The following is a 12,422-nucleotide window of genomic DNA, read 5'->3' on the forward strand; positions in this document are numbered from 1 at the left end:
TATAACTTTGCCAGATTTGAAAGTAGTAATAGAATAAAAATTGGTCAAGAGGTATAGGACTGAGAATTTTGTCCAGGAGATAATACTGGTCAATTTCAAGAGGTCAGGAAATATCCCATTAGAGATAGACATGCTATTTTGTATTGCATAAGGAAAGGAATGTCTCACAAGAATATATGAATAATGATGCAGACAACCAAAGCCAGGCTGCTCACATGGTTTAAAGTGTGAAGCCACCTATTAATGGTGGGCATGTTTATGGTGGTAGGTTAGAAAGAGACAGCTGGAAGACCCAAGCAGATCTGTGATAATGCATTGGGTTTGAGTGACTGATGCACATGAGACACCTATTGTGGCAAATCATTTATACAGTCTGAGATAAAAAGTATGGGTTTCACTGTTACAGAGCTTTGATGAAAATTAGATATTACTGATGTTGAAGCCAAATAGAGAATTTATTTCATAATACCCTTGGAAACTTTTGCAAGAATATAAGTTTATTCTCTATGCTAATAAAACTTGTTGTCAAAGCAGATTTTCTAGAGGTATATTATTGACTTCATTACCTCATTAGAAGACAAAGAAATCATACAAATGTCAGACTGAACAGAGTCATAAAATGGTGTACATCAGTTCAGCCTGTGTTGTGGGTGCAACAATTAGTACTGCTTCTTTGTTGATGAAACATAGTTTTGCAATTTTTTGAATGTTAACGTTATCATTCTGATGTGGGAATCCTTGCATCTTTCCCATATAAACAACTAATATTACAAGACATGTAAAGTATTGATTGCAAGACTGCCATCTGAAGAACATATTAACATCAAGAAAAATTATCTATTTCATGTTTTTTTTTTTCAGGATTGCTTGTGGTAGGTTACATTACAGTCAATATCACTGCTTCTCATACCTTCCTCTGGCTTTCCAAGTGTTGTTTTCAGTTTTCATAGACTTAATTTCTCAACAATACGACTACTGATTTTGTACATTTATGCAGTATGCTTTCTTACTGCTTTGGTTGGAGTCCATTTCTGTCTTGCCGAGCTTCCTGCTGAGCTTGAAATCCCATCCTTAACATCCTACATAACAATATCTCTTCAGGAGATGTAGTTCCCATTCTAGTGTTCTGGATTAAATAATTCATAGTACAATTAATGCATAATACTGGTAACTTAAAATGTATTAGATAAATCACAAACATGAAAGTGACTTTGCTCCATATGTAATTAAATAGTATACTCTCTTCTATGCCCCCACCACAATTAGCTGTGAAGGTTTGCCAGTCCATGACCTGTTAACATGTTGTGCTCACAATGATATCAGGTGTATGCATTCATCTAGTGTCTGTGGTTATAATAATTTATTTATGTAGTTATTTACAATTTTGTACCCTGGAAGTGAGATGGTCCACTGACCCTTTTCAGTCATGACCCGGGATAAATGTACAGTACTAGTTACACTAGACTGATATACATTGTACATCAAATCAAAACATTGTAAGAAGTATTAACATTGATGTCATTGTAGAGAGCTCAAGGAAAACGCATACATGTAGAAGAAATAACAGAATATAGTAACACAGTAACATTCCTTCTACAGATTAGCAGCATTTAGAATATGTACAAATTGGAGCTATGGACATCTCAGTGGATTTTTAAATAAGTTATTGACATAAAATGTTCTTAGAGTGTTGAACTAAATTGCACTGATTAACCAGTGTCTAAAAGATAGGTACATTAAATTGTCTGTAGATATTGCTTAGGATTTCTTTTGAATGTCTACAGTGTTCCATAACTTTATTTCATTAAGTGATTGGTTCCATGTGGCAAGTCCTATTCTAGAAAAGGTTTTTTCTCTGATAGATAAACTTTGGTCATACAAGAGTAAGTGCATTGTATTGGTCATTTCTAAAAGAGTAGCTTTGGACCTTATTTGGAGTGCTCTTTTATGGGGTGGGTAGTAGACAAGTGTTAGAATTGTATATGTACGGGCTTTTAGCAGAAAGGTGGCTTTATAGGTAATAGGGGGCCAGTGTAGTTTTTAAAATAAGATGCAATGATGACACCTGTGATCTGCTAGGAGGGAAATCTGATGTTGTGTTTAATCAAGAATAATGCATAATGCATCTTGGGTATTCGGACATGTTTACCTCTGGCTATTTGTGCAGCTGGGGAGACAGAGTGAGAGATACTGTAGGGTATTTTTTAGCTATGTGGACACTTTGTTAGTGATATTATCAATATGCACCTGAAGGCCAGCAAAGGGTCTAGAGTTATGCTTAAGTATTTTTGTTGAGTAACATTGGGAAAAACAATTCCCTTGGTATCTTTTATTGTTAATGCAGGCAGGCAGTGAAGTTACTTTGCAACAGGGAATGTTACAACATTTGTTTTTGTGCTATTGACAAGTGGTTTATTTGATTTAAGCCAATTGCAAAGATCTGTGACTTTAGATTGTAAATTATGTATATAGCTTGGTGACTTTTGGTTGCTTCCAGTAAAACTAATCTGTGTACATAATTATGTTCAGATTAGGCAGATAATAATAAAGTGTGAAAATAAGAGTGGGTCTAGTGTGGAGCTTTGCAGTACTTCGATGTTGAGTATACCCTTTTGGACAGTAAATCATTTGAGTAAATTTGAAAGGTTCTGTACTGAAAGTAATATTTAAAACAAAGGATGGCTCCAAAGAAAATGTGGAGAACCCATCCCAGTGAATGCAATGGAATGTGTAGAATTACATATATTAGCTACAGGTACATTTCAGAGACCTACAGGGGATATATCAGGGGTGTCACAGACCTCAACTTACAGAATATTACATCAGTTTCTAAATACAATGCTACAACATGCAAGGCAGTATATCTGTTTCCCATGAACCCCACAGAAGAGAGCAAGAACCATGCAGGAATTATATTTAATAGCACACTTCCCCTGACATTTTGGGGGCCATAGATTACACACACATGGAAGTGAAAGTCCCACTGGATGATCAGGGAAGGACATACATCAAAAAAAAAGACACCACTGTCAAGTTGTTTGTAATGCCCAAGAGATCATCTACAATGTCTGTGCAAGTAACTCAGGCAGTTTTCACAACTCACACATATGGCACACGTGAGTGGTACACAGGGTTTGCTAGGGGTAACCTTCCACAAGGGAATCTAGTGGAAGATGCAGGATATTCCCTGGAACTGTTGCTCATGTCACTCATAGGAAACGCATACAACTGCATTGAGCAAGGATACAACAATGCCCATGCTCAAACTATGAATATCATAGAATGTGGATTTGGCTTACTCCAATCAAGATTCTGGTGCCTAGACACCTCAAGAGATGCCCTGTAGTCTGACACAGCCACCTCTTCCAAAATGCTTATAGTCTGTTCCATTTTGTACAATATTATTCTCAGCAAGCAGCTTCAACAAGAACAACTAGGGGGCAGGACCACAGTTCCCAGTACCACAGGTAGAGATAGCAGCTCCAACAGATACAGACAAGGAGTATGAGGGAGAACCCCCAGCCATAGTTGTATACACAATGTGCCATGACTCTGGCTTAGAGCCAAAGGATAGCACACACATTGAATAATTAAAAAAATAAGTAAGAGCCTTGGCACATACAAATACTAAAATGACATCTGACAAAATGCACTACCTTAACTTAACCATGTAATAGTTGTATTCTGTTAGCATCACACAAAGGCAACCCCCGAGGAGATTTCTTGCATCTGCATTATTACCAAAGTAAGTCTGGAACCTGTATAGGAAAACCAATACAAGTTGTATAAATGATTACTGTGTTATGCACATTGTTATATGTCCCTAAGGTGATGCATGTCCCAGGTGTACTATAATGTCAGTAATACCTTATGATTGATGTAAGCAATGCACAGCTATGGCTTTTGCCCACTAATGCACATTAAGATTTTCACTTGGCCACTGTATGTAAACCAGTGAGCAGGCCACGAGTCGCATCATTTGTGCAAGTATAATAGAAAGCTAGACTTAAACATCTTCTTTGATTGCATGAGTAGCAACAGAAACATAAATACAGTGAGGGTCAACAGTTTCAGAAGCAATCATGCACAGGTGAATATGAACTATGTTTAAACACTTTTATTCTGCAATATAGTTACATTAAAGGTAGGTTCTGAGTAAACAATCACTAGCTATCCACTCTGTGCATCAGACATATCTGCAACACAAAGTCACAAAGAAATGTGCAAAACAAAAGACACAGTTATCATCCCTTGAATTTGGAGGAGATGGGAGGCCAGGAGGGGAAACCCGACACCAAAGAAGTGAGTGAGTGAAAGTAAAACAAAAAAGTATTACTCAAGTAATCCAATTTGCAGGGCCAGTAATAAAATATGTTTAGCAGTCAACAGTACTGCTAATATAAGTTTTGTCCATGTGTGCGTGTGTGTGTGTGTGTGTGTGTGTGTGTGTGTGTGTGTGTGTGTGTGTGTGTGTGTGTGTGTGTGTGTGTGTGTGTGTCAGGTGGTATGAGTAAGTATTTGTTCAATGTGTGTGTGTCTCTGCATGAACACAAACAAGCACTGTGCTATCACTATGTCCTGGCCTCTTGGACAAGTGTGAGCTATGCATGGTAGACTAGTCAATTCAGTGTCATCACTCCCAACCACAATAACTACCTCTTTCAGGAGTTGCACTGTTAGTTCCATAGCCCTGGTTAGTATTTGGGGTGCTACCTGATTGTGACTGATATCTGCTGAATGAGCTGTCATCTCAACTATATCCAGGGCCATGACCACGTGACCTACCATATCTAGCTGTGGACACAGCAATCACTGACAGAGCAGTGGAAGTAGTGCCACAACAGGAACTGGATCTCACATGATCATGTTGACTAACAGTGGAAGAGGTAGCAGCTGTATGGCTACATGGATACTAACCCTCCCCCAGCAGACATTCCATTACAACCACTGCCTGATCCAGTGTGTCATTCATCCTGTCCATCCATGGTTCAGGAAGTCCGACACATCAGAATGCACAATGTTTAGTACTTGAACTATCTCTTCTGTGGCCATTGAAGAACATGCCTGTGCCTCCACGATGGCCCTACACATATGTCATGTTGTACCTGTTATTACACTAACATCAGTTGCAGGGTGGAGAGTAGGCCTCCTTTGAATACCTCTAGCAATCCACCTGTGTGTCACCTTGCCATCATGATGACTATGGGGAGAATTTACCTGTTCTGCAACCACACTATACTGATCAAATGTGTCACCTTTAACCCTTTCAATGTCTGAGGTCTGTGTGTCATGGGTACATGTAGGCATACTGACTGTGTCTGAAATAGGAGCAGGAGATGTTGGATGCACAACCTCAATGTCAAACTGACCCTTTCCACCCTCAGACTGTGACTCTCCATTGCTGTAATCATCATCACAGTATACAATAGTTTGACATCAGGCAGAAGGAGTTTCACTGTACTACTGGCAGGTTCACCTAAAATAAATAAACAACAGAAAACAAAACAAAACAAATTAAAAGTGAATAAACAGTGAGCAAATTTATGTCTGTGAATGTATATTACAACTTAAAAAGATGCTAATGCAGTTAATCAAATAACTTTCAGTTACACATACAGCTACCTTTTAGATATTAATAAGAATACAGAAGGTGTGTTTACCATGTGCAGGAGTTAATGCAATGGCAGACCCAGATATCCCTACATATAAAAAAAAGATAAATTAAATAGGGATGATAAGCATCACTAAGCAAATGACAGAATAAACACAAGACAATGGCCTTTACAGCTGTAGAATAAGACGCATCTCATAGAAATCACTACTGTTCAATACACTACCCCCCCCCCCATTCCCTCATCCTTCTCCTTTTCCATCTATGTCTCTTCTATCCCCCCCTGGGTGTCTTTCTTTCTGCCTTTCTCTCTCTCTCTCAGTCTCTCTTTCTATATATACATACATACACACACACACACACACACACACACACATATATATATATATATATATATATATATATATATATATACACACACACACACACACACACACACACACACACACACACACACACACACACACATCTGACATAGATAAACATATGCAATGACAATCATTTATTTAAATAACATGCCTGGAAGTTCTGCAGTAGACACACTTGGAATAATTTCCATGTTAGCCTTAACATCAAGGATTCTGTGTGAGCCATTCGCTGAATTGTCTGGAGCCTAACAGTGGACAGGAACTCCTCTGTTTGTCAGTAATGGCTCAGTAGGAGGATCCCCCATATCCATACCTTTAGAGTCATTTGGAGCTGCCTGACATCTGGCCACTGTAATCATATCACTGGCCCTATGTCTTGTTTTAGAATATTTACATCCATGGCCTCCCACTGCATTAACATCATTCACCATCTGCTCTCAGATGTAGTCATGGAAGAACTTCTCATCCATCCCTCTCATTAATAGGAATGACCCATGCTGACATAAGGCCTGCATAATCACATTCTTCCAAGTGTCCATGGATGGCAGTTTATGCAGTGCGGATGTCTTGAGTGCCATAGCCATGTGTGTGAGAGGAAACATAATAGAAAAGAAGAAATTCATAAGTTAATAAAGGTAGTTAAACATAAAAAATATATATGAATGTATCCATCCAACATACTCAAAATGCATGATGATTTGATGATACATGATAAAGAAAGACCTCATATGATTGCACATAACTAAATACACCCTCCAATGCAAAACAGAAAAAGAACTTGATAATTAATTCATAGCAGAACAAACTTTTCTGTCACTCTGCAGTACATTACAGCATTAAAAAATAATGTACACCTGTCAACATAAACTGGTTAGCAGTTTTGATCTGATATGCACTTCCTTGGAGGGCAGTCAGATAGACATAAGAGCCTTAACAAAATTGCCACTGTTACTAATGCAAGAATTATTGACCTTGGTAATAAATAATACAACAGTCTTCTGAACAAAGTGATCAGCTTTCAAGATTGAAATGTCCATTAAACTGTCATTATGTAGAAATATACTGCACAGATAATAAATGGCTGGCATGTGGTATGCTCATGCCAGCAGCTACTGAGAATAATGCAGACAGCAAAGCAACACTTGCACTGTGAAATGCAATCCATAAATAAGGTTAAAATACATCAATTTGTTCATAACAGCAAAATACCTTTGCAGCAAGTCAGCTGTGAAAGTAGAAAAAAAGGTTTCAAAGAAAGTGGCAAACTGCAGTATTGCATTATCTGGATGAAAACAGTTTTCCCTACTACAATACAAGGTCCTTAGCCATGTGATTACCTTTATATAATGCAGATTCAGCCCTCAATACTATGAGTATGCAAATGAGCTGTGAACTCATTAGCATTCATGAATTCCACAATCTGCACTATAAGCAGGGAATGTAAACATGGTATAAGGACTTACAAAATTGCATGCACACAAACTATCTCTGCAAGGATGAGCACTGAGAAGGGTTCACTGCTAATTGCTTGCTAGTGTGAATGATTAGTCTTCCTGCAGTAGCAATCTGTATTTCACAAACAGTACTCTTTGAAGTACACTTACCCAGAATGTGTCATAAAAAATTAAAGAAATGCCATATTGGTCCACTAGCAGGAAATACAAAGACATTGGAACACTGATGTAATTTAATACATTTTATTGGACCAATATATGTTTTGGAATTACTCAAGCCTTCAAGCTGGCATGAACACCTCATCAGGAGTTATTAAGGTACTAATGTTAAATACAGAGCTTAAATATCCACTTGTGGCCAGAAAGGGAAGTGCATCATTTATTTCCAATTAGCTAAAAAAAGAAATCTTAAAAAATGCTTGGGTGGAAAACATGCAGCTCATGCTGTAATTCAGAGACAGACAGTGTGTGTGTGTGTGTGTGTGTGTGTGTGTGTGTGTGTGTGTGTGTGTGTGTGTGTGTGTGTGTGTGTGTGTGTGTGTGTGTGTGTGTGTGTGTGTGTGTGTGTGTGTGTGCGTGTGTGTGTGTGTGTGTGTGTGTGTGTGTGTGTAAGAGAGAGAGAAAGAGAGAGAGAGAGACGAAAAGTGTAGAATAGAGTCATGGCATGCTATAAAAATCAAAGTTTGGCATGTAACATTGCATTTAGTGCTCATTAAGCAGAAAATATAGCAGTCATTGATTATGTGCTGACATGTAATCAGGCAATAAATAAAAATCAAAAGAAGAGATATGTAGAGAAATTACTTAACTTCATCAAAGGAAACCAAAAAGATGTAATTGTAAGCTGTTAGTCAGTGAGAAGAAACTTATAAGACATTTTGTGACTACCATCTTAGGACAAAAACAAAACTCCTAATATTTATATGAATTGTTTGTGACAGCAGTTTCTGTCTCTGAGTACAGTTGTGTCTGCAACTATAAAGAAGTAGATTCATAAAAAAAATGTATATTAACTGCAAGGCAAAGAACATCGTAGTCTTGTTAGTCAATGAGAATGGTGTTCATAAAATAAAGAGAACAAAAGAGGTGCGGTATTCCAGTTTTTCATTTTATATTGTATGGAAAAGATTAATAGTCCCTGTTGCCAGTATCACAATCATGCACACATCTAACTGCATATGACAAAGTTCATAAATTGTTTCATTTGCCCAATCAATTGTGTATTTAATCTCCTTTCTTCTTTTCACAGTCTAAGTATGTGTATATGGCATATACTGATAAGACGCTTAATTGTGTTTTGTGAATGCTCTGGTGTCCAGGGGATTCTAATCCTGAAATGGTTGCATTCCTGTGAACATATTGTTGTTTAAGGAGCATATGTTCATGTTGAAACTGAAGAAAGTAGAGTAAATATCAGAATTGTACATGTTAACTACTTGTTTCATATTGTTTTCTCTATTTCAGCAACCTTTTTTTCTCTTTTCTTTTCATTGTTTTTGCATTACTCTGGAATGGTGGTGGTCCCTAGCAGTGAACAAAAATTCACTGCCTAAGGAAAAAGTGAAAAAAATAATTTGGGATGCTTTCTATAATGCAAACAAAGTGTTGCTGGTGCATGGATGTCAGCATTCTGGAAGGCACTTTGGACAGTACTCGGTGAATAAATTCAGCTGATCAGATAACTTTCCCTAGGGCCCAAAGTGTAAGTGTAGTGATTTTAAAAAATGAAGACAGCTGTTGCAGGGTTTGAATCAAACTGACAAATAATTTTACAGTGGGGGGTCAGAATGCCATTTTTTACAATATTTTGTTTAGGAATGTTATTGTCAATGCACATGTGTATCATAGTTATGTTTACTGCAAGAAATGTATCATTACTGCTTGCTATAGTGTGTGTAAATTATGTTAAACATGACAATGATGGTAGTTAATAAAGAATGCAAATATGCATGATGTGCAAAATATTTTCATATAATTATTGAGTTCTCAAATATAAGTATGTGTTTATGACAGTATATGATATGAAGAATGTACATAACCTAACTCACCATGTTATATTTGAGTCATGGAACTACATGCATCTGAGATGTAGTTACAGACACAAACACTCTCTTTTACATAGAAATGCAGTCCCGTGACTAAGTAAAGTCACAGAAATACTGTCATCTCTTAAGTATTTCTACATTCAGTCTTAAATTAGTATACTTCTAAGTACACTGTTGACAAGTAATATAATATGTCACAAGTCATACTATTTTCCCCTAAACAACCATGAGTATAACCAGTGCCATAAACTACATCAGTGTTTAACACTGGAACATGTCTGAATAGTTTGGGCATCACATTCAGCCAAATCTCACTGCCATTTTTAACACCTTTTGTGCTTCTTGGTATACTCTGTGCCAACGTGTCTGGAAAGCCATTGGTGTGCTTTCAATTATATAAATGAAGTCTGCACGACTGCGCATCTTTGTGACACACTGTTACATGTGAGATCTGAACTGGGTGGGACGTTTGACACATATTTCTAGCAAACATGCCTGGTGATGGTAGGGATGATCTTCTATTTACAGCACAATGGTGGGGTGTTGAGGTGTCCAGGATTTTTGTAGCACTCTTCCTGAACTGCTACAGACAGACCGTAGTAAAGGGGGAATACACCATATCTCAGTATAAGGCTTGAAATAGCTTGGCCAATGCTGTCTCCAGTCCATCTGGCATCCCACGTACTGGGGAGCAAAGTTGTCACAACAGTCATATAAAGAGGCATCTGAGCTGATGGGAGAATTAATTTAAGACTGCAAAAACCCTCGGTTATCTAAGCATACTGACCCATAACCTGTCTATGATATAGCATTAATTAGCCAGTCTATGCAGTTATGCATTACGCTTTCATATACTTTTTTTTCTTTTACTACTGTTCAGTTGCAGCAGAGATATCAGAAAATCATGAGATGCATCAGGAGAAACTAACTCACCTCAGAGTAATTATGCATCTGTTATGATTGCAAGCACAGAAATATTCCCAGCCCATCACTCTATATCATATTGAGCAGGCAAACCCTTAACTTTTATATCAAGCCTACATGCCTGCTCCACCAGCTCTTGATTATTGCATTAGGCAATGAGTACATCAGATGAGCTGTCTTTGGGTTCAATAGCCTGAAGCAGATATTTGATTTTTTTATATGCCAACATTTATAAGGTATTTTAACTTCACATCAAAAATTCAATTTTTGCAATTGCAGTTATCACCTTAGAAAGCAAATATCTAATACAGCACTGTAAAATACACAATTCTACTAGTCATATCATAACATTTTGACTGATTTTATGACTCATCCATGCCATCCTATCATATCTGGATGTGGCCAAGGTGTTCTTATATATTTGTCATATTATTAGATGTATTCAGATAATTAAGTAAAGTGACATGCCATTGATCTAATTCTCTCTTTTTTGTCTCCCCCACCATATTTTTCTTTTTTTTTTTTTTTTTTTTTTTTTTTTTTTTGTTTAATATATTGCTGCTGTAAACCAGGTGATTATCAACACAGGGAGGTTGACTAACTACTGGGGTTCAGCCCACAGTACCTCCACAGGTGGCTGCAACTGCACCAAAACAGTCAATATAGACAATATGATTTGTTAGTATTTATATTATGGTGCAGGTAGTTTAAATTAGTATTTATTTATTAGTGGTATATTTTTAAGCAGGTTAAACGCCTTTAATGAGTGGATAATATGATGGGAACTGTGATTGGCTTAACAGTCATTAATTTTGACTATTTAAATGTTTTTTAAAAATGAAAAATGGTTTCTGAAGAAGTTTGCTTATACTAGCAAACGAAAAGTGCTTCAATAAATTTTACCAGCTTTGCTGTTTTTGTGCTATTGACTTGCCATAGTGCCTCTTTTTTACTTGATTTGTCAAAACTTTCCATCCCCAACAGGGAGACTTAGCAAGGCACCCTTATCCTGGTTATGTATTAATGCTGGTTGTACTCTCCTACCTTTTCTTGCTCCCTATAGAAACCACTTTATTGTACAGAGCATGGGGAACAATGTGGAAATAAGTAAGAGTAGCACACCATATACATGGTCCTACATGTCCCAGAAAAATATTGTTACTATTTCTCTCCATCTCTCTGTCACTCTCTTTCTCAGTTCAGCCCTTTTGCTTAAGTAAGCTGTTACTGTACTTAGGTTCATAGGTTAGTACTAGGATAACTGCCCTTGTAAACCATTTTAAGCCTAGCCAATTATCCCTTGTGAGACTCAAACCCTGCACCTTGTGTTTGTAAGGCAAACACCTTAACCATTAGGGAACCCTCCCAACCCTTATGTGATTTAAGACATGTGAAATAGGAGTTCCTTTGTTGCATGATGAGATAATGCTCAGATTTACAGACATATTTTTGTATAATTTCACGCGTTCTAATCCAGGCATTAGCTAAGTGTCAATGACTGTTTTAGTATACTGTTTTATGTGTAGCTGTTGTCTACATATTGTTATGTGCCTCCATTTTCCTACTTCTCTTGTCCATGTATCATCTCTCTTCCATCTCATCAGTCTTTCCCCTGCATTTGCACAATGTCTAGCATGAACTGCAACTGAGGTTAAATGGAAGTACACAGCTTATGGCAAAATCTTATGAATTTTCACATTAGGCCACATTACTCTGGTTACCTTCTTGATACTCTACTTAACTATGTGTAGTCACACTAATCTTCTGTTGAGTAAGCTAAACAGTAGAATGTACAGCTGACAGCTGATATGAAGGCAATGAAAAGTAAGACATGCTTTCTCCTTTTGTGCAACCAGTTAACATATTGGAAGTTTACAAAGTAGGAGTTCTTCCTTTTTTAATTTTTCCAAATCTTTTGGGTTTCTAATACAGTGACAGGAATGGACCCCATTCCTAAGTCAAAGTACAATTAAAGTTCATGAAATTAGTATTGTTTCAGTCTTTGATGTCAGCCAGAATT

Source organism: Protopterus annectens, chromosome 1.part1 (genome assembly GCF_019279795.1).
Source record: "Protopterus annectens isolate FY-2018-M chromosome 1.part1, PAN1.0, whole genome shotgun sequence".
Taxonomy (NCBI): Eukaryota; Metazoa; Chordata; order Ceratodontiformes; family Protopteridae; genus Protopterus; species Protopterus annectens.